The following is an 18663-nucleotide window of genomic DNA, read 5'->3' on the forward strand; positions in this document are numbered from 1 at the left end:
TACATGCATGCTACATACATACTACATGCTACATACATACCATATACATACTACATGCATGCTACATACATACTACATGCATGCTACATACATACTACATGCTACATACATACTACATATATACTACATGCATGCTACATACATACTACATGCATGCTACATACATACTACATGCTACATACATACTACATATATACTACATGCATGCTACATACTACATGCTACATACATACTACATATATACTACATGCATGCTACATACATACTACATGCATGCTACATACATACTACATGCTACATACATACCACATACATACTACATATATACTACATGCATGCTACATACATACTGCATGCTACATGCATGCTACATACATACTACATACATACTACATGCTACATACATACCACATATATACTACATACATACAATACATTCATACAATACATACATAGACATACAGTACATATAACATAGAGTAACATACTTACCAATACTTGTCACATTGTTCCCCGAAGCCATTGTCTTTTCCGGAATAAATATTAACATAACAAACCACAAAAATACTCACCCACGATCCGAAGCAGTCCACGAGTGTGTCCCACGACGATCTTGGGTAGAGAACTGCAGCATCAGCTGTTGCTGCCGTTCTCTACGGGCTGCAGGAATCCAATGACGGAAGGTAGGTATCCTTCCGCACTGTATTCCTCCGCCACTTAAAAAAAAAAGTCCCTAGTCTCACTTTATGCCATTGCTGTGTGGGAAATTCCCACGCAGCAATGGCATAAAGTGAGACTAGGGACTTTTTTTTTTCTAAGTGGCGGAGGAATACAGTGCGGAAGGATACCTACCTTCCGTCATTGGATTCCTGCAGCCCGTAGAGAACGGCAGCATCATCTGATGCTGCAGTTCTCTACCCAAGATCGTCGTGGGACACACTCGTGGACTGCTTCGGATCGTGGGTGAGTATTTTTGTGGTTTGTTATGTTAATATTTATTCCGGAAAAGACAATGGCTTCGGGGAACAATGTGACAAGTATTGGTAAGTATGTTACTCTATGTTATATGTACTGTATGTCTATGTATGTATTGTATGAATGTATTGTATGTATGTAGTATATATGTGGTATGTATGTAGCATGCATGTAGTATATATGTAGTATGTATGTAGCATGCATGTAGTATATATGTAGCATGTATGTAGTATGTATGTGGTATGTATGTAGCATGTAGTATGTATGTAGCATGCATGTAGTATATATGTAGTATGTATGGAGCATGTAGTATGTATGTAGTATGTATGTAGTATGTATGTGGTATGTATGTAGCATGTAGTATGTATGTAGCATGCATGTAGTATATATGTAGTATGTATGTAGCATGTAGTATGTATGTAGCATGCATGTAGCATGCATGTAGTATGTATGTAGCATGCATGTAGTATGTAGCATGCATGTAGTATGTATGTAGTATGTATGTAGCATGCAGTATGTATGTAGCATGTATGTAGTATGTATGTAGTATATATGTAGTATGTATGTAGTATGTATGTAGCATGCATGTAGTATATATGTAGTATGTATGTAGCATGCATGTAGTATGTATGTAGTATGTATGTAGTATGTATGTAGCATGCATGTAGCATGTATGTAGTATATATGTAGTATGTATGTAGCATGCATGTAGTATGTATGTAGCATGTAGTATGTATGTAGCATGCATGTAGTATGTATGTAGCATGTATGTAGTATGTATGTAGTATATATGTAGTATGTATGTAGCATGTAGTATGTATGTAGCATGCATGTAGTATGTATGTAGTATTTTTTTTTTTTTTTTTTTTTTAACATTTAACACATTAGCCGGATGATGGGACTACTACTGTCCCATCATTGGCTAATGTGTCAATCACTGTCATGGTAGCAGGCATCGCCCGATGGGACTTGTAGTCCCATCGGACGATGCTTGCACAGACCCCCGGACATCAGCACAGCCCCCCGGCAGGCCGGCACAGCCCCCCGGCAGGCCGGTACAGACCCCCACAGGGTGCACAGACCACCGGCAGGCTGGCACAGCCCCCCGGCAGGCCGGTACAGACCCCGGGCAGTCCACACAGCCCCCCGGCAGGCCGGCACAGCCCCCCGGCAGGCCGGCAGAGACCCCCGGAAGGCCCGAAATGACGGCGCATCATGATGCGCACACACCGCGCATCATGATGACGTCAGGCCGTCAATCAACTGAACTTCCGATTCCGATGCCGAATTCCGATATTGAAAAAATATCGGAAGTCGGTATCGGAATTCCGATACAGCAAGTATCGGCCGATACCCGATACTTGCGGTATCGGAATGCTCAACACTAGTGGTGACGATTGCTACCATGTTCAAAAATAAAGGCAGCAAAAAAAAGGTAATTATTACCAAAATGAATGATGGTGAGAGAGGAGTCTCAGGGGAGACCATGCGTGTACCCCGACGCGCGTTTCGGAAGCTCGTCCTTCGTCAGGGGGAGTAACAAACAGCAGAGCCAGGACGCTAAAAAAGGGCCGTGACCGGAAATGAGGAGGCGTCAACCGGAAATGATGCATCCGTCGTTATGGAAACCAGGGACGCGACGCGGCGCCGGCGTCACCAGCACGTACCCGGCGTCAAGGTCGCCATGGCAACATACCGGAGGAGACGCCAGAAGCCGCGTCGCGGCCCCAGGCCACAACGCGCATGCGTACAGGTCAATCATCCTCCCCATTTGGCCGTACATGGATTCAATACAAAAGAATAGAACAAAACATAAAAAAATGAATGAAAAAATAGAAAAATAGAATAATCACATACCATGGGCACAATTAATAGCATAGAACATGAGAAACACCATTACATATTAATATGAAGTCTAGAACATATTATCCAATAACATCGTGGAAAGTCCTGATATACAAATTTGGACACAGACATCTCACGCATTACAGCATGAGTATACCTTAGGTACTATAGACATTAACACTGGTAATACCACAGACCATATACAGATTATCATATGATATATATATCCAAACTCATTCGTTCATAACACATTGAATAGCACATAAGACGAATTGTTCCATGGATTGTAGATATCGCACAGTGAGTAATGCATGATAAATAGTCGTGTCCACACAGATAAACAACTTAAGATCCAATGGTTCACCCGATATGACTCCACGATGTATAGTCTTGATATGATGGTATAGATGTCCCATACTGTATTGGACAAATGTCCAGACTTCAAATTCAGCTAAGAATGTTCTCCAATACATGACCCAATGCTGGAGTGAATATTAAATACGTGGCTCTCCACTGTTCTGCACCGCCTTATATCTCCTCTCTCATCTCTGTCTATCGCCCTACACGTCCCCTCCGTTCTACAAATGACCTAAGACTAACATCCCCCGTAATCCGAACCTCGCACCTCCGTCTCCAAGACTTCTCTCGTGCTGCTCCAGCTCTCTGGAATGCACTTCCCCAGACGATCAGACTGATAGCTAGCCCTGACCTATTCAAGCGCGCTTTGAAAACCCATCTCTTCAAACAAGCCTATCACATCAACTACTCAGCAAGCTAACTTTGCCCTGTTCCCTCCTTCCAAATATTATTCTGAATCTGCACCCTACTATTCATCTGTCTCCACACCCTTCATGCACATGATAACTGCACTTGATACTTGTCTATTGCACTTAAACACATGGGCTGATGACCGGATCATGCAGCTTTATATGAAAATCCCTATTATAATTGCCAGACCTGAATTAACAAGCATTTCTCACCTACTGTGTCCCCCCATTTCCTTGTAGATTGTAAGCTTGCGAGCAGGGACCTCACTCCTAATGTCATTGTTTGAATTGTCTTAACTTGTATTGAATTTATTGTCTGTACATGTCCCCGCTTAATTGTAAAGTGCTGCGGAATATGTTGGCGCTATATAAATAAAAAATTATTATTATTATTATTATTATTATCATGGCAGTTAACAGGGAAAAGTTTTCAATTACCAATAATCACGCCTTAGTTAAACCTCATTGGGCTACGATAATGCCACTGCGCAAAGATGAACCAACTGTGGTGATCAAGGGCTTCCCACTTCCAAGGCAGAACTTGTTTAAGCCATGTTGAGTTCCAAATCACCACTAGCCCTCCCACGCTGCTTCCAGGCATCCTGGGCTTCCTCATGCTAAGGGCTCAGGAAAAACAATTTTTGGCAATTATAGGCAGATTGCCTCACTCTCTCCTTCTGCTCCAGGAAACAAACATCAATCCACTGCTGTGAGAAGCAAGGCTTTTCTTCCACGCTGGCAGGAGCTAAGACTGTCATTTGCATACCATGGATTAAGTCTCCAGAGAGACCAACAAAAATTGCCAAAGCTGACTGTATTTCAAGTCATTATGGCGGGGTATTGGGAAACGTTTTCAATTAGCAATAATCACGCCTCGGTTAAACCTCATGGGCTACGATATTGCCACTGCGCAAAGTTGAAAGAACTGTTGTGACCAAGGCCTTCCCGCTTCCAAAGCAGAGCTTGTTTAAGCCATGGTGAGTTCCAAATCCTCACTAGCCCTCCCACACTGTTTCCAGGCATCCTGGGCTTCGGCATTCTAAGGGCTCAGTTAAGATGTAATTTTTGGCAATTACAGGTAGATCGCCTCACTCTCTTCTTCTGCTCCAGGCAACAAACACCAAACCATTGCTTTGGGAAGCAAGGCTTCTCTTCCACACTGGAAGGAGCTAAGACAGTCATTTGCATACAATGGATTAAGTCTCCTGAGAGACCAAAAAAAATTGCAAAGGTTGACTGTATTTCAAGTCATCATGGCGGGGTATTGGGAAAAGTTTTCAATTACCAATAATCACGCCTCAGTTAAACCTCATTGGGCTACGATAATGCCACTGCGCAAAGATGAACCAACTGTGGTGATCAAGGGCTTCCCACTTCCAAGGCAGAACTTGTTTAAGCCATGGTGAGTTCCAAATCACCACTAGCCCTCCACGCTGCTTCCAGGCATCCTTGGCTTCCACATTCTAAGGGCTCAGTTAAGAAGTAATTTTTAGCAATTACAGGCAGATTGCCTCACTTTCGCCTTCTGCTCCAAGAAACAAACATCAATCCATTGCTGTGAGAAGCAAGGCTTTTCTTCCACACTGAGAGAACCTAAGACTGTCATTTGCATACCACAGATTAAGTCTCCTGAGAGACCAACAAAAATTGCCAAAGCTGACTGTATTTCAAATCATCATGGTGGGGTATTGGGAAAAGTTTTCAATTAGCAATAATCACGCCTTGGTTAAATCTCATGGGCAACGATATTGCCACAGCGCAAAGATAAAAGAACAGAAGTGAAAAAGGGCTTCCCGCTTCCAAGGCAGAACATTTTAAGCCATGGTGAGTTCCAAATCACCACTAGCCCTCCACGCTGCTTCCAGGCATCCACATTCTAAGGGTTCAGTTAAGATGTAATTTTTGGCAATTACAGGCAGATTGCTTCACTTTCGCCTTCTGCTCCAAGAAACAAACATCAATCCACTGCTGTGAGAAGCAAGGCTTTAATTTCACACTGGGAGAAGCTAAGACTTTCATTTACATACCATGGATTAAATCTCCTGAGAGACCAACAAAAATTGCCAAAGGTGACTGTATTTCAAGTCAACATGGCAGGGTATTGGAAAAAGTATTCAATTAGCAATAATCACGCCTCGGTTAAACCTCATGGGCTACGATATTGCCACTGCGCAAAGTTGAAAGAACTGTTGTGACCAAGGCCTTCCCGCTTCCAAAGCAGAGCTTGTTTAAGCTATGGTGAGTTCCAAATCCTCACTAGCCCTCCCACACTGCTTCCAGGCATCCTGGGCTTCCACATTCTGAGGGCTCAGGAAAGATGTAATTTTTGGCAATTACAGGCAGATTGCTTCACTCTCGCCTTATGCTCCAAGAAACAAACATCAATCCATTGCTGTGAGAAGCAAGGCTTTTATTCCACACTGGGAGGACCTAAGACTGTCATTTGCATACCATAGATTAAGTCTCCTGAGAGACCAACAAAAATTGCCAAAGCTGACTGTATTTCAAGTCATCATGGCGGGGTATTGGGAAAAGTTTTCAATTAGCAATAATCACGCCTCGGTTAAACCTCATGGGCTACGATATTGCCACAGTGCAAAGATGAAAGAACAGAAGTGACCAAGGGCTTCCAGCTTCCAAGGCAGAACTTTTTAAGCCATGGTGAGTTCCAAATCACCACTAGCCCTCCACGCTGCTTCCAGGCATCCTAGGCTTCCACATTCTAAGGGCTCAGTTAAGATGTAATTTTTGGCAATTACAGGCAGATTGCCTCACTCTCGCCTTCTGCTCCTAGAAACAAACATCAATCCATTGCTGTGAGAAGCAAGGCTTTTCTTCCACACAGGGAGGACCTAAGACTGTCATTTGCATAGCATAGATTAAGTCTCCTGAGAGACCAACAAAAATTGCGAAATCTGGCTGTATTTCAAGGCAGCATGGCGGGGTATTAGGAAAAGTTTTCAATTAGCAATAATCACACCTCAGTTAAACCTCATGGGCTACGATATTGCCACTGCGCAAAGTTGAAAGAACTGTTGTGACCAAGGCCTTCCCGCTTCCAAAGCAGAGCTTGTTTAAGCTATGGTGAGTTCCAAATCCTCACTAGCCCTCCCACACTGCTTCCAGGCATCCTGGGCTTCGGCATTCTAAGGGCTCAGTTAAGATGTAATTTTTGGCAATTACAGGTAGATCGCTTCACTCTCTTCTTCTGCTCCAGGCAACAAACACCAACCCATTGCTTTGGGAAGCAAGGCTTCTCTTCCACACTGGGAGGAGCTAAGACAGTCATTTGCATACAATGGATTAAATCTCCTGAGAGACCAACAAAAATTGCCAAAGCTTACTGTATTTCAAGTCATCATGGCAGGGTACAGGGAAAAGTTTACAATTACCAATAATCACGCCTCAGTTAAACCTCATGGGCTACGATATTGCCACATCGCAAAGATGAAGGAACAGAAGTGACCAAGGGCTTCCCGCTTCCAAGGCAGAACTTGTTTAAGCCATGGTGAGTTCCAAATCACCACTAGCCCTCCACGCTGCTTCCAGACATCCTGGGCTTCGGCATTCTAAGGGCTCAGTTAAGATGTAATTTTTGGCAATTACAGGTATATCGCCTCACTCTCTTCTTCTGCTCCAGGCAACAAACACCAACCCATTGCTTTGGGAAGTAAGGCTTCTCTTCCACACTGGGAGGAGCTAAGACAGTCATTTGCATACAATGGATTAAGTCTCCTGAGAGACCAAAAAAAATTGCAAAAGCTGACTGTATTTCAAGTCATCATGGCGGGGTATTGGGAAAAGTTTTCAATTACCAATAATCACGCCTCAGTTAAACCTCATTGGGCTACGATAATGCCACTGCGCAAAGATGAACCAACTGTGGTGATCAAGGGCTTCCCACTTCCAAGGCAGAACTTGTTTAAGCCATGTTGAGTTCCAAATCACCACTAGCCCTCCCACGCTGCTTCCAGGCATCCTGGACTTCCTCATGCTAAGGGCTCAGGAAAAACAATTTTTGGCAATTACAGGCAGATTGCCTCGCTCTCTCCTTCTGCTCCAGGAAACAAACATCAATCCACTGCTGTGAGAAGCAAGGCTTTTCTTCCACGCTGGCAGGAGCTAAGACTGTCATTTGCATACCATGGATTAAGTCTCCTGAGAGACCAACAAAAATTGCCCAAGCTGACTGTATTCCAAGTCATTATGGCGGGGTATTGGCAAAAGTTTTCAATTAGCAATAATCACGCCTTGGTTAAACCTCATGGGCAACGATATTGCCACAGCGCAAAGATGAAAGAACAGAAGTGACCAAGGGCTTCCCGCTTCCAAGGCAGAACATTTTAAGCCATGGTGAGTTCCAAATCACCACTAGTCCTCCACGCTGCTTCCAGGCATCCACATTCTAAGGGTTCAGTTAAGATGTAATTTTTGGCAATTACAGGCAGATTGCTTCACTTTCGCCTTCTGCTCCCAGAAACAAACATCAATCCTTTGCTGTGAGAAGCAAGGCTTTTATTCCACACTGTGATAAGCTAAGACTTTCATTTCCATACCATGGATTAAATCTCCTGAGAGACCAACAAAAATTGCCAAAGCTGACTGTATTTCAAGTCAAAAAGGCAGGGTATTGGAAAAAGTATTGAATTAGCAATAATCACGCCTCGGTTAAACCTCATGGGCTACGATATTGCCACTGCACAAAGTTGAAACAACTGTTTTGACCAAGGCCTTCCCGCTTACAAAGCAGAGCTTGTTTAAGCTATGGTGAGTTCCAAATCCTCACTAGCCCTCCCACACTGCTTCCAGGCATCCTGGGCTTCCACATTCTGAGGGCTCAGGAAAGATGTAATTTTTGGCAATTACAGGCAGATTGCTTCACTCTCGCATTATGCTCCAAGAAACAAACATCAATCCATTGCTGTGAGAAGCAAGGCTTTTATTCCACACTGGGAGGACCTAAGACTGTCATTTGCATACCATAGATTAAGTCTCCTGAGAGACCAACAAAAATTGCCAAAGCTGACTGTATTTCAAGTCATCATGGCAGGGTATTGGGAAAAGTTTTCAATTAGCAATAATCACGCCTCGGTTAAACCTCATGGGCTACGATATTGCCATAGTGCAAAGATGAAAGAACAGAAGTGACCAAGGGATTCCCGCTACCAAGGCAGAACTTTTTAAGCCATGGTGAGTTCCAAATCACCACTAGCCCTCCACGCTGCTTCCAGGCATCCTGGGCTTCCACATTCTAAGAGCTCAGTTAAGATGTAATTTTTGGCAATTACAGGCAGATTGCCTCACTCTCGCCTTCTGCTCCAAGAAACAAACATCAATCCATTGCTGTGAGAAGCAAGGCTTTTCTTCCACACAGGGAGGACCTAAGACTGTCATTTGCATACCATAGATTAAGTCTCCTGAGAGAACAACAAAAATTACCAAAGCTGACTGTATTTCAAGTCATAATGGTGGGGTATTAGGAAAAGTTTTCAATTAGCAATAATCACACCTCAATTAAACCTCATGGGCTACGATATTGCCACTGCGCAAAGTTGAAAGAACTGTTGTGACCAAGGCCTTCCCGCTTCCAAAGCAGAGCTTGTTTAAGCTATGGTGAGTTCCAAATCCTCACTAGCCCTCCCACACTGCTTCCAGGCATCCTGGGCTTCGGCATTCTAAGGGCTCAGTTAAGATGTAATTTTTGGCAATTACAGGCAGATTGCCTCACTCTCGCCTTCTGCTCCAGGAAACAAACATCAATCCATTGCTGTGAGAAGCAAGGCTTTTCTTCCATGCTGGGAGGAGCTAATACTGTCATTTGCATACCATGGATTAAGTCTCCTGAGAGACCAACAAAAATTGCCAAAGCTGACTGTATTCCAAGTCATTATGGCGGGGTATTGGGAAAAGTTTTCAATTAGCAATAATCACGCCTTGGTTAAACCTCATGGGCAACGATATTGCCACAGCGCAAAGATGAAAGAACAGAAGTGACGAAGGGCTTCCAGCTTCCAGGGCAGAACATTTTAAGCCATGGTGAGTTACAAATCACCACTAGCACTCCACGCTGCTTCCAAGCATCCTTGGCTTACACATTCTATGGGTTCAGTTAAGATGTAATTTTTGGCAATTACAGGCAGATTGCCTCACTCTCACCTTCTGCTCCAAGAAACAAACATCAATCCATTGCTGTGAGAAGCAAGGCTTTTCTTCCACACTGGGAGGACCTAAGACTGTCATTTACATACCATAGATTAAGTCTCCTGAGCGACCAACAAAAATTGCCAAAGCTGACTGTATTTCAAGTCATCACGGCGGGGTATTGGGAACAGTTTTCAATTAGCAATAATCACGCCTCGGTTAAACCGCATAGGATACGATATTGCCACTGCGCAAAGTTGAAAGAACCGTTGTGACCAATGCCTTCCCTCTTCCAAAGCAGAGCTTGTTTAAGCTATGGTGAGTTACAAATTCTCACTAGCCCTCCCACACTGCTTCCAGGCATTCTGAGCTTCCACATTCTAAGGGCTCAGTTAAGATGAAATTTTTGGCAATTACAGGCAGTTTGCCTCACTCTCTCCTTCTGCTCCAGGCAACAAACATCAATCCATTGCTGTGAGAAGCAAGGCTTTTCTTCCACGCTGGGAGGAGCTAAGACTCTGTTATTTGCATACAATGGATTAAGTCTCCTGAGAGACCAACAAAAATTGCCAGAGCTGACTGTATTTCAAGTCATCATGGCGGGGTATTGGGAAAAGTTATCAATTAGCAATAATCACGCCTCGGTTAAACCTCATAGGCTATGATATTGCCACTGCGCAAAGTTGAAAGAACTGTTGTGACCAATGCCTTCCTGCTTCCAAAGCAGAGCTTGTTTAAGCTATGGTGAGTTACAAATTCTCACTAGCCCTCCCACACTGCTTCCAGGCATTCTGAGCTTCCACATTCTAAGGGCTCAGTTAAGATGAAATTTTTGGCAATTACAGGCAGATTGCCTCACTCTCTCCTTCTGCTCCAGGCAACAAACATCAATCCATTGCTGTGAGAAGCAAGGCTATTCTTCCACGCTGGGAGGAGCTAAGACTCTGTTATTTGCATACCATAGATTAAGTCTCCTGAGAGACCAACAAAAATTGCCAAAGCTGACTGTATTTCAAGTCATCATGGCGGGGTATTGGGAAAAGTTTTCAATTAGCAATAATCACGCCTCAGTTAAACCTCATGGGCTACGATATTGCCACTGCGCAAAGTTGAAAAAACTGTTGTGACCAATGCCTTCCTGCTTTCAAAGCAGAGCTTGTTTAAGCTACGGTGAGTTACAAATTCTCACTAGCCCTCCCACACTGCTTCCAGGCATCCTGGGCTTCCACATTCTTAGGGCTCAGGAAAGATGTAATTTTTGGCAATTACAGGCAGATTGCCTCACTCTCGCCTTCTGCTCCAAGAAACCAACATCAATCCATTGCTATGAGAAGCAAGGCTTTTCTTCCACACTGGGAGAAGCTAAGACTGTCATTTGCATTCCATGAATTAAGACTCCTGAGAGACCAACAAAAATTGCCAAAGCTGACTGTATTCCAAGTCATTATGGCGGGGTATTGGGAAAAGTTTTCAATTAGCAATAATCACGCCTTGGATAAACCTCATGGGCAACAATATTGCCACAGCGCAAAGATGAAAGAACAGAAGTGACCAAGGGCTTCCAGCTTCCAGGGCAGAACATTTTAAGCCATGGTGAGTTACAAATCACCACTAGCACTCCACGCTGCTTCCAGGCATCCTTGGCTTACACATTCTATGGGTTCAGTTAAGATGTAATTTTTGGCAATTACAGGCAGATTGCCTCACTCTCGCCTTCTGCTCCAAGAAACAAACATCAATCCATTGCTGTGAGAAGCAAGGCTTTTCTTCCACACTGGGAGGATCTAAGACTGTCATTTGCATACCATAGATGAAGTCTCCTGAGAGACCAACAAAAATTGCCAAAGCTGACTGTATTTCAAGTCATCATAGCGGGGTACTGGGAAAAGTTATCAATTAGCAATAATCACGCCTCGGTTAAACCTCATGGGCTACGATATTGTCACTGCACAAAGTTGAAAAAACTGTTGTGACCAATGCCTTCCCGCTACCAAATCAGAGCTTGTTTAAGCTACGGTGAGTTACAAATTCTCAATAGCCCTTCCACACTGCTTCCAGGCATCCTGAGCTTCCACATTCTAAGGGCTCAGTTAAGATGAAATTTTTGGCCATTACAGGCAGATTGCCTCACTCTCTCCTTCTGCTCCAAGAAACAAACATCAATCCATTGCTGTGAGAAGCAAGGCTTTTCATCCACACTGGGAGGACCTAAGACTGTCATTTGCATACGATAGATTAAGTCTCCTGAGAGACCAACAAAAATTGCCAAAGCTGACTGTATTTCAAGTCATCATGGCGGGGTATTGGGAAAAGTTTTCAAGTACCAATAATCACGCCTCGGTTAAACCTCATGGGCTACGATATTGTCACTGCACAAAGTTGAAAGAACTGTTGTGACCAATTCCTTCCCGCTTCCAAATCAGAGCTTGTTTAAGCTACGGTGAGTTACAAATTCTCAATAGCCCTTCCACACTGCTTCCAGGCATCCTGAGCTTCCACATTCTAAGGGCTCAGTTAAGATGAAAATTTTGGCCATTACAGGCAGATTGCCTCACTCTGTCCTTCTGCTCCAAGAAACAAACATCAATCCATTGCTGTGAGAAGCAAGGCTTTTCTTCCACACTGGGAGGACCTAAGACTGTCATTTGCATACCATAGATTAAGTCTCCTGAGAGACCAACAAAAATTGCCAAAGCTGACTGTATTTCAAGTCATCATGGCGGGCTATTGGGAAAAGTTTTCAATTAGCAATAATCACGCCTCGGTTAAACCTCATGGGCTACGATATTGCCATAGCGCAAAGATGAAAGAACAGAAGTGACCAAGGGCTTCCCGCTTCCAAGGCAGAACTTTTTAAGCCATGGTGAGTTCCAAATCACCAATAGCCCTCCACGCTGCTTCCAGGCATCCTGGGCTTCCACATTCTAAGGGCTCAGTTAAGATGAAATTTTAGGCAATTACAGGCAGATTGCCTCACTCTCTCCTTCTGCTTCAGGCAACAAACATCAATCCATTGCTGTGAGAAGCTAGGCTTTTCTTCCACGCTGGGAGGAGCTAAGACTCTATTATTTGCATACAATGGATTAAGTCTCCTGAGAGACCAACAAAAATTGCCAAAGCTGACTGTATTTCAAGTCATCATGGTGGGGTATTGGGAAAAGTTTTCAATTAGCAATAATCACGCCTCAGTTAAACCTCATGGGCTACGATATTGCCACTGCGCAAAGTTGAAAGACTTGTGATCAATGCCTTCCTGCTTCCAAAGCAGAGCTTGTTTAAGCTACGGTGTGTTACAAATTCTCACTAGCCCTCCCACACTGCTACCAGGCATCCTGGGCTTCCACATTCTGAGGGCTCAGGAAAGATGTAATTTTTGGCAATTACAGGCAGATTGCCTCACTCTCGCCTTCTGCTCCAAGAAACAAACATCAAACCATTGCTGTGAGAAGCAAGGCTTTTCTTCCACACTGGGGGAAGCTAAGACTATCATTTGCATACCATGAATTAAGTCTCCTGAGAGACCAACAAAAATTGCCAAAGCTGACTGTATTTCACGTCATCATGGCGGGGTATTGGGAAAAGTTTTCAATTAGCAATAATCACGCCTCGGTTAAACCTCATGGACTATGATCTTGCCACTGCGCAAAGTTGAAAAAACTGTTGTGACCAATGCCTTCCTGCTTCCAAAGCAGAGCTTGTTTAAGCTACGGTGAGTTACAAATTCTCACCAGCCCTCCCACACTGCTTCCAGGCATCCTGGGCTTCCACATTCTGAGGGCTCAGGAAAGATGTAATTTTTGGCAATTACAGGCAGATTGCCTCACTCTCGCCTTCTGCTCCAAGAAACAAACATCAATCCATTGCTGTGAGAAGCAAGGCTTTTCTTCCACACTGGGAGAAGCTAAGTCTGTCATTTGCATTCCATGAATTAAGTCTCCTGAGAGACCAACAAAAATTGCCAAAGCTGACTGTATTCCAAGTCATTATGGCAGGGTATTGGGAAAAGTTTTCAATAAGCAATAATCACGCCTTGGATAAACCTCATGGGCAACAATATTGCCACAGCGCAAAGATGAAAGAACAGAAGTGACCAAGGGCTTCCCGCTTCCAGGGCAGAACATTTTAAGCCATGGTGAGTTACAAATCACCACTAGCCCTCCACGCTGCTTCCAGGCATCCTTGGCTTACACATTCTAAGGGTTCAGTTAAGATGTAATTTTTGGCAATTACAGGCAGATTGCCTCACTCTCGCCTTCTGCTCCAAGAAACAAACATCAATCCATTGCTGTGAGAAGCAAGGCTTTTCTTCCACACTGGGAGGACCTAAGACTGTCATTTACATACCATAGATTAAGTCTCCTGAGAGACCAACAAAAATTGCCAAAGCTGACTGTATTTCAAGTCATCATGGCGGGGTATTGGGAAAAGTTTTCAATTAGCAATAATCACGCCTCGGTTAAACCTCATAGGCTACGATATTGCCACTGCGCAAAGTTGAAAGAACTGTTGTGACCAATGCCTTCCTGCTTCCAAAGCAGAGCTTGTTTAAGCTATGGTGAGTTACAAATTCTCACTAGCCCTCCCACACTGCTTCCAGGCATTCTGAGCTTCCACATTCTAAGGGCTCAGTTAAGATGAAATTTTTGGCAATTACAGGCAGATTGCCTCACTCTCTCCTTCTGCTCCAGGCAACAAACATCAATCCATTGCTGTGAGAAGCAAGGCTTTTCTTCCACGCTGAGAGGAGCTAAGACTCTGTTATTTGCATACAATGGATTAAGTCTCCTGAGAGACCAACAAAAATTGCCAAAGCTGACTGTATTTCAAGTCATCATGGCGGGGTATTGGGAAAAGTTTTCAATTAGCAATAATCACGCCTCGGTTAAACCTCATAGGCTACGATATTGCCACTGCGCAAAGTTGAAAGAACTGTTGTGACCAATGCCTTCCTGCATCCAAAGCAGAGCTTGTTTAAGCTATGGTGAGATACAAATTCTCACTAGCCCTCCCACACTGCTTCCAGGCATTCTGAGCTTCCACATTCTAAGGGCTCAGTTAAGATGAAATTTTTGGCAATTACAGGCAGATTGCCTCACTCTCTCCTTCTGCTCCAGGCAACAAACATCAATCCATTGCTGTGAGAAGCAAGGCTATTCTTCCACGCTGGGAGGAGCTAAGACTCTGTTATTTGCATACCATAGATTAAGTCTCCTGAGAGACCAACAAAAATTGCCAAAGCTGACTGTATTTCAAGTCATCATGGCGGGGTATTGGGAAAAGTTTTCAAGTACCAATAATCACGCCTCGGTTAAACCTCATGGGCTACGATATTGTCACTGCACAAAGTTGAAAGAACTGTTGTGACCAATTCCTTCCCGCTTCCAAATCAGAGCTTGTTTAAGCTACGGTGAGTTACAAATTCTCAATAGCCCTTCCACACTGCTTCCAGGCATCCTGAGCTTCCACATTCTAAGGGCTCAGTTAAGATGAAATTTTTGGCCATTACAGGCAGATTGCCTCACTCTCTCCTTCTGCTCCAAGAAACAAACATCAATCCATTGCTGTGAGAAGCAAGGCTTTTCTTCCACACTGGGAGGACCTAAGACTGTCATTTGCATACCATAGATTAAGTCTCCTGAGAGACCAACAAAAATTGCCAAAGCTGACTGTATTTCAAGTCATCATGGCGGGCTATTGGGAAAAGTTTTCAATTAGCAATAATCACGCCTCGGTTAAACCTCATGGGCTACGATATTGCCACAGCGCAAAGATGAAAGAACAGAAGTGACCAAGGGCTTCCCGCTTCCAAGGCAGAACTTTTTAAGCCATGGTGAGTTCCAAATCACCAATAGCCCTCCACGCTGCTTCCAGGCATCCTGGGCTTCCACATTCTAAGGGCTCAGTTAAGATGAAATTTTAAGCAATTACAGGCAGATTGCCTCACTCTCTCCTTCTGCTTCAGGCAACAAACATCAATCCATTGCTGTGAGAAGCTAGGCTTTTCTTCCACGCTGGGAGGAGCTAAGACTCTATTATTTGCATACAATGGATTAAGTCTCCTGAGAGACCAACAAAAATTGCCAAAGCTGACTGTATTTCAAGTCATCATGGTGGGGTATTGGGAAAAGTTTTCAATTAGCAATAATCACGCCTCAGTTAAACCTCATGGGCTACGATATTGCCACTGCGCAAAGTTGAAAGACTTGTGACCAATGCCTTCCTGCTTCCAAAGCAGAGCTTGTTTAAGCTACGGTGTGTTACAAATTCTCACTAGCCCTCCCACACTGCTACCAGGCATCCTGGGCTTCCACATTCTGAGGGCTCAGGAAAGATGTAATTTTTGGCAATTACAGGCAGATTGCCTCACTCTCGCCTTCTGCTCCAAGAAACAAACATCAATCCATTGCTGTGAGAAGCAAGGCTTTTCTTCCACACTGGGAGAAGCTAAGACTATCATTTGCATACCATGAATTAAGTCTCCTGAGAGACCAACAAAAATTGCCAAAGCTGACTGTATTTCACGTCATCATGGCGGGGTATTGGGAAAAGTTTTCAATTAGCAATAATCACGCCTCGGTTAAACCTCATGGACTATGATCTTGCCACTGCGCAAAGTTGAAAGAACAGTTGTCACCAATGCCTTCCTGCTTCCAAAGCAGAGCTTGTTTAAGCTACGGTGAGTTACAAATTCTCACCAGCCCTCCCACACTGCTTCCAGGCATCCTGGGCTTCCACATTCTGAGGGCTCAGGAAAGATGTAATTTTTGGCAATTACAGGCAGATTGCCTCACTCTCGCCTTCTGCTCCAAGAAACAAACATCAATCCATTGCTGTGAGAAGCAAGGCTTTTCTTCCACACTGGGAGAAGCTAAGTCTGTCATTTGCATTCCATGAATTAAGTCTCCTGAGAGACCAACAAAAATTGCCAAAGCTGACTGTATTCCAAGTCATTATGGCGGGGTATTGGGAAAAGTTTTCAATAAGCAATAATCACGCCTTGGATAAACCTCATGGGCAACAATATTGCCACAGCGCAAAGATGAAAGAACAGAAGTGACCAAGGGCTTCCAGCTTCCAGGGCAGAACATTTTAAGCCATGGTGAGTTACAAATCACCACTAGCCCTCCACGCTGCTTCCAGGCATCCTTGGCTTACACATTCTAAGGGTTCAGTTAAGATGTAATTTTTGGCAATTACAGGCAGATTGCCTCACTCTCGCCTTCTGCTCCAAGAAACAAACATCAATCCATTGCTGTGAGAAGCAAGGCTTTTCTTCCACCCTGGGAGGAGCTAAGACTCTGTTATTTGCATATGATAGATTAAGTCTCCTGAGAGACCAACAAAAATTGCCAAAGCTGACTGTATTTCAAGTCATCATGGCGGGGTATTGGAAAAAGTTTTCAATTAGCAATAATCACGCCTCGGTTAAACCTCATGGGCTACGATATTGTCACTGCACAAAGTTGAAAGAACTGTTGTGACCAATGCCTTCCCGCTTCCAAATCAGAGCTTGTTTAAGCTATGGTGAGTTACAAATTCTCAATAGCCCTTCCACACTGCTTCCAGGCATCCTGGGCTTCCACATTCTAAGGGCTCAGTTAAGATGAAATTTTTGGCCATTACAAGCAGATTGCCTCACTCTCTCCTTCTGCTCCAAGAAACAAACATCAATCCATTGCTGTGAGAAGCAAGGCTTTTCTTCCACACTGGGAGGACCTAAGACTGTCATTTGCATACCATAGATTAAGTCTCCTGAGAGACCAACAAAGATTGCCAAAGCTGACTGTATTTCAAGTCATCATGGCGGGGTATTGGGAAAAGTTTTCAATTAGCAATAATCACGCCTCGGTTAAACCTCATGGGCTACGATATTGTCACTGCGCAAAGTTGAAAGAACTGTTGTGACCAATGCCTTCCCGCTTCCAAAGCAGAGCTTGTTTAAGCTACGGTGAGTTACAAATTCTCACTAGCCCTCCCACACTGCTTCCAGGCATCCTGAGCTTCCACATTCTAAGTGCTCAGTTAAGATGAAATTTTTGGCAATTACAGGCAGATTGCCTCACTCTCTCCTTCTGCTCCAGGCAACAAACATCAATCCATTGCTGTGAGAAGCTAGGCTTTTCTTCCACGCTGGGAGGAGCTAAGACTCTGTTATTTGCATACAATGGATTAAGTCTCCTGAGAGACCAACAAAAATTGCCAAAGCTGACTGTATTTCAAGTCATCATGGCGGGGTATTGGTAAAAGCTTTCAATTAGCAATAATCACACCTCAGTTAAACCTCATGGGCTACGATATTGCCACTGCACAAAGTTGAAAGAACTGTTGTGACCAATGCCTTCCTGCTTTCAAAGCAGAGCTTGTTTAAGCTACGGTGAGTTACAAATTCTCAATAGCCCTCCCACACTGCTTCCAGGCATCCTGGGCTTCCACATTCTGAGGGCTCAGGAAAGATGTAATTTTTGGCAATTACAGGCTGATTGCCTCACTCTCGCCTTCTGCTCCAAGAAACAAACATCAATCCATTGCTGTGAGAAGCAAGGCTTTTCTTCCACACTGGGAGGACCTAAGACTGTCATTTGCATACCACAGATTAAGTCTCCTGAGAGACCAACAAAAATTGCCAAAGCTGACTGTATTTCAAGTCATCATGGCGGGGTATTGGGAAAAGTTTTCAATTAGCAATAATCACGCCTCGGTTAAACCTCATGGGCAACGATATTGCCACTGCGCAAAGTTGAAAGAATTGTTGTGACCAATGCCTTCCCGCTTCCAAATCAGAGCTTGTTTAAGCTACGGTGAGTTACAAATTCTCAATAGCCCTTCCACACTGCTTCCAGGCATCCTGAGCTTCCACATTCTAAGGGCTCAGTTAAGATGCAATTTTTGGCCATTACAGGCAGATTGCCTCACTCTCTCCTTGTGCTTCAGGCAA

The 18663-nt window shown here is 43.9% G+C and overlaps 35 non-coding genes across 35 annotated transcripts; all 35 read right to left on the bottom strand.

The window, feature by feature from the left end:
* Positions 1 to 3940: 3940 nt before the first annotated feature.
* LOC141062763 (U4 spliceosomal RNA) lies at positions 3941 to 4083 on the bottom strand. The gene has a single exon (XR_012224493.1). It is a non-coding gene; the product is annotated as a U4 spliceosomal RNA (small nuclear RNA).
* Positions 4084 to 4364: 281 nt separating this feature from the next.
* LOC141061424 (U4 spliceosomal RNA) lies at positions 4365 to 4505 on the bottom strand. Its single transcript, XR_012223286.1, has one exon. It is a non-coding gene; the product is annotated as a U4 spliceosomal RNA (small nuclear RNA).
* Positions 4506 to 4788: 283 nt separating this feature from the next.
* LOC141062592 (U4 spliceosomal RNA) lies at positions 4789 to 4930 on the bottom strand. The gene has a single exon (XR_012224345.1). It is a non-coding gene; the product is annotated as a U4 spliceosomal RNA (small nuclear RNA).
* A 282-nt stretch (positions 4931 to 5212) lies between these two features.
* LOC141062316 (U4 spliceosomal RNA) lies at positions 5213 to 5353 on the bottom strand. Its single transcript, XR_012224095.1, has one exon. It is a non-coding gene; the product is annotated as a U4 spliceosomal RNA (small nuclear RNA).
* Positions 5354 to 5625: 272 nt separating this feature from the next.
* Positions 5626 to 5766, bottom strand: LOC141061571 (U4 spliceosomal RNA). Its single transcript, XR_012223420.1, has one exon. It is a non-coding gene; the product is annotated as a U4 spliceosomal RNA (small nuclear RNA).
* A 283-nt stretch (positions 5767 to 6049) lies between these two features.
* On the bottom strand, positions 6050 to 6190 carry LOC141063110 (U4 spliceosomal RNA). Its single transcript, XR_012224792.1, has one exon. It is a non-coding gene; the product is annotated as a U4 spliceosomal RNA (small nuclear RNA).
* A 281-nt stretch (positions 6191 to 6471) lies between these two features.
* Positions 6472 to 6612, bottom strand: LOC141062352 (U4 spliceosomal RNA). The gene has a single exon (XR_012224127.1). It is a non-coding gene; the product is annotated as a U4 spliceosomal RNA (small nuclear RNA).
* A 283-nt stretch (positions 6613 to 6895) lies between these two features.
* LOC141062633 (U4 spliceosomal RNA) lies at positions 6896 to 7036 on the bottom strand. The gene has a single exon (XR_012224381.1). It is a non-coding gene; the product is annotated as a U4 spliceosomal RNA (small nuclear RNA).
* A 282-nt stretch (positions 7037 to 7318) lies between these two features.
* LOC141062522 (U4 spliceosomal RNA) lies at positions 7319 to 7460 on the bottom strand. Its single transcript, XR_012224281.1, has one exon. It is a non-coding gene; the product is annotated as a U4 spliceosomal RNA (small nuclear RNA).
* Positions 7461 to 7741: 281 nt separating this feature from the next.
* LOC141061791 (U4 spliceosomal RNA) lies at positions 7742 to 7882 on the bottom strand. Its single transcript, XR_012223619.1, has one exon. It is a non-coding gene; the product is annotated as a U4 spliceosomal RNA (small nuclear RNA).
* Positions 7883 to 8154: 272 nt separating this feature from the next.
* On the bottom strand, positions 8155 to 8295 carry LOC141062292 (U4 spliceosomal RNA). Its single transcript, XR_012224073.1, has one exon. It is a non-coding gene; the product is annotated as a U4 spliceosomal RNA (small nuclear RNA).
* Positions 8296 to 8578: 283 nt separating this feature from the next.
* Positions 8579 to 8719, bottom strand: LOC141061373 (U4 spliceosomal RNA). The gene has a single exon (XR_012223240.1). It is a non-coding gene; the product is annotated as a U4 spliceosomal RNA (small nuclear RNA).
* Positions 8720 to 9000: 281 nt separating this feature from the next.
* Positions 9001 to 9141, bottom strand: LOC141062217 (U4 spliceosomal RNA). Its single transcript, XR_012224006.1, has one exon. It is a non-coding gene; the product is annotated as a U4 spliceosomal RNA (small nuclear RNA).
* Positions 9142 to 9424: 283 nt separating this feature from the next.
* Positions 9425 to 9565, bottom strand: LOC141061437 (U4 spliceosomal RNA). The gene has a single exon (XR_012223298.1). It is a non-coding gene; the product is annotated as a U4 spliceosomal RNA (small nuclear RNA).
* A 281-nt stretch (positions 9566 to 9846) lies between these two features.
* Positions 9847 to 9987, bottom strand: LOC141062350 (U4 spliceosomal RNA). Its single transcript, XR_012224126.1, has one exon. It is a non-coding gene; the product is annotated as a U4 spliceosomal RNA (small nuclear RNA).
* Positions 9988 to 10272: 285 nt separating this feature from the next.
* On the bottom strand, positions 10273 to 10413 carry LOC141061272 (U4 spliceosomal RNA). Its single transcript, XR_012223148.1, has one exon. It is a non-coding gene; the product is annotated as a U4 spliceosomal RNA (small nuclear RNA).
* Positions 10414 to 10698: 285 nt separating this feature from the next.
* LOC141063083 (U4 spliceosomal RNA) lies at positions 10699 to 10839 on the bottom strand. Its single transcript, XR_012224767.1, has one exon. It is a non-coding gene; the product is annotated as a U4 spliceosomal RNA (small nuclear RNA).
* Positions 10840 to 11122: 283 nt separating this feature from the next.
* Positions 11123 to 11263, bottom strand: LOC141062155 (U4 spliceosomal RNA). Its single transcript, XR_012223949.1, has one exon. It is a non-coding gene; the product is annotated as a U4 spliceosomal RNA (small nuclear RNA).
* A 281-nt stretch (positions 11264 to 11544) lies between these two features.
* Positions 11545 to 11685, bottom strand: LOC141062107 (U4 spliceosomal RNA). The gene has a single exon (XR_012223906.1). It is a non-coding gene; the product is annotated as a U4 spliceosomal RNA (small nuclear RNA).
* A 283-nt stretch (positions 11686 to 11968) lies between these two features.
* LOC141061817 (U4 spliceosomal RNA) lies at positions 11969 to 12109 on the bottom strand. The gene has a single exon (XR_012223643.1). It is a non-coding gene; the product is annotated as a U4 spliceosomal RNA (small nuclear RNA).
* A 283-nt stretch (positions 12110 to 12392) lies between these two features.
* Positions 12393 to 12533, bottom strand: LOC141062717 (U4 spliceosomal RNA). Its single transcript, XR_012224457.1, has one exon. It is a non-coding gene; the product is annotated as a U4 spliceosomal RNA (small nuclear RNA).
* A 283-nt stretch (positions 12534 to 12816) lies between these two features.
* On the bottom strand, positions 12817 to 12957 carry LOC141061343 (U4 spliceosomal RNA). The gene has a single exon (XR_012223213.1). It is a non-coding gene; the product is annotated as a U4 spliceosomal RNA (small nuclear RNA).
* Positions 12958 to 13237: 280 nt separating this feature from the next.
* LOC141061260 (U4 spliceosomal RNA) lies at positions 13238 to 13378 on the bottom strand. The gene has a single exon (XR_012223137.1). It is a non-coding gene; the product is annotated as a U4 spliceosomal RNA (small nuclear RNA).
* A 283-nt stretch (positions 13379 to 13661) lies between these two features.
* Positions 13662 to 13802, bottom strand: LOC141062355 (U4 spliceosomal RNA). Its single transcript, XR_012224130.1, has one exon. It is a non-coding gene; the product is annotated as a U4 spliceosomal RNA (small nuclear RNA).
* Positions 13803 to 14083: 281 nt separating this feature from the next.
* LOC141063095 (U4 spliceosomal RNA) lies at positions 14084 to 14224 on the bottom strand. Its single transcript, XR_012224778.1, has one exon. It is a non-coding gene; the product is annotated as a U4 spliceosomal RNA (small nuclear RNA).
* Positions 14225 to 14509: 285 nt separating this feature from the next.
* LOC141063107 (U4 spliceosomal RNA) lies at positions 14510 to 14650 on the bottom strand. The gene has a single exon (XR_012224789.1). It is a non-coding gene; the product is annotated as a U4 spliceosomal RNA (small nuclear RNA).
* Positions 14651 to 14935: 285 nt separating this feature from the next.
* LOC141061818 (U4 spliceosomal RNA) lies at positions 14936 to 15076 on the bottom strand. Its single transcript, XR_012223644.1, has one exon. It is a non-coding gene; the product is annotated as a U4 spliceosomal RNA (small nuclear RNA).
* A 283-nt stretch (positions 15077 to 15359) lies between these two features.
* On the bottom strand, positions 15360 to 15500 carry LOC141061416 (U4 spliceosomal RNA). Its single transcript, XR_012223279.1, has one exon. It is a non-coding gene; the product is annotated as a U4 spliceosomal RNA (small nuclear RNA).
* Positions 15501 to 15783: 283 nt separating this feature from the next.
* Positions 15784 to 15924, bottom strand: LOC141061344 (U4 spliceosomal RNA). Its single transcript, XR_012223214.1, has one exon. It is a non-coding gene; the product is annotated as a U4 spliceosomal RNA (small nuclear RNA).
* Positions 15925 to 16204: 280 nt separating this feature from the next.
* Positions 16205 to 16345, bottom strand: LOC141061261 (U4 spliceosomal RNA). Its single transcript, XR_012223138.1, has one exon. It is a non-coding gene; the product is annotated as a U4 spliceosomal RNA (small nuclear RNA).
* A 283-nt stretch (positions 16346 to 16628) lies between these two features.
* Positions 16629 to 16769, bottom strand: LOC141062124 (U4 spliceosomal RNA). The gene has a single exon (XR_012223921.1). It is a non-coding gene; the product is annotated as a U4 spliceosomal RNA (small nuclear RNA).
* A 283-nt stretch (positions 16770 to 17052) lies between these two features.
* LOC141060929 (U4 spliceosomal RNA) lies at positions 17053 to 17193 on the bottom strand. Its single transcript, XR_012222838.1, has one exon. It is a non-coding gene; the product is annotated as a U4 spliceosomal RNA (small nuclear RNA).
* Positions 17194 to 17476: 283 nt separating this feature from the next.
* LOC141061284 (U4 spliceosomal RNA) lies at positions 17477 to 17617 on the bottom strand. Its single transcript, XR_012223159.1, has one exon. It is a non-coding gene; the product is annotated as a U4 spliceosomal RNA (small nuclear RNA).
* Positions 17618 to 17902: 285 nt separating this feature from the next.
* LOC141061705 (U4 spliceosomal RNA) lies at positions 17903 to 18043 on the bottom strand. The gene has a single exon (XR_012223541.1). It is a non-coding gene; the product is annotated as a U4 spliceosomal RNA (small nuclear RNA).
* Positions 18044 to 18326: 283 nt separating this feature from the next.
* On the bottom strand, positions 18327 to 18467 carry LOC141061598 (U4 spliceosomal RNA). The gene has a single exon (XR_012223445.1). It is a non-coding gene; the product is annotated as a U4 spliceosomal RNA (small nuclear RNA).
* Between the last annotated feature and the right edge of the window lie 196 nt (positions 18468 to 18663).

The sequence above is a fragment of the Dendrobates tinctorius genome, unplaced genomic scaffold (genome assembly GCF_039654945.1).
Source record: "Dendrobates tinctorius isolate UK_male_01 unplaced genomic scaffold, ASM3965494v1 ptg000245l, whole genome shotgun sequence".
Classification (NCBI taxonomy): Eukaryota; Metazoa; Chordata; class Amphibia; order Anura; family Dendrobatidae; genus Dendrobates; species Dendrobates tinctorius.